The sequence below is a fragment of the Penaeus monodon genome, chromosome 34, assembly GCF_015228065.2.
Source record: "Penaeus monodon isolate SGIC_2016 chromosome 34, NSTDA_Pmon_1, whole genome shotgun sequence".
Lineage (NCBI taxonomy): Eukaryota > Metazoa > Arthropoda > Malacostraca > Decapoda > Penaeidae > Penaeus > Penaeus monodon.
Genome location: NC_051419.1, coordinates 6,916,363 through 6,916,849, shown reverse-complemented (window position 1 = coordinate 6,916,849; position 487 = coordinate 6,916,363). Strand labels below are relative to the sequence as shown.

Sequence of the window (487 nt, the reverse complement as noted above, 5' to 3'; positions counted from 1 at the left end):
ATCCTTGTGGGTCAGCCTAACCCGCGGAAAGTGCTGTGCGCGGGGGGGCGGCCCGAGTTCCCCCATGGTGGGAGGCCGCGGGGAGAGGCCTCGGGAAGCGCAGGAACACTTGTTAGTGAATCTAAGTGTGACGCCCTGCAGAAGGGGAGGGCTGCGGATAGTGCATCGCCGGCCTTATTACAGCAGCCAACTTTGTTAGTTAGGTGCAGTTAGTGTCAAGGATTTTAGCTTTTTAGTCTTTTTATTTGTACAACATAATGAATGGATTTACACTTGAGGATGATGAGTCCCTTGTCTTAGGGTAAAGCGGAAGAAAGTCCTTCAGGCGCAGGTCAGTAGAGTGATGGCCATATCCACAACCCAAAGCTTCTGAAGCCGAGGGTTGAGATGGTGTTGGGAGGTCAGTCTACTGATGCAATATTGACCAGATAATTCCAGGGTTTATTAATTATAATTTTCAGCAGAGTTCACAGACTGAAACTAAAGG

General features: G+C 49.5%; 1 protein-coding gene across 3 annotated transcripts in view; it reads left to right on the top strand.

The window, feature by feature from the left end:
• Positions 1-487, top strand: part of LOC119594556 (furin-like protease 1) — a gene marked incomplete at its 5' end in the record, with an annotated part of 24,037 nt that overhangs the window by 10,803 nt on the left and 12,747 nt on the right.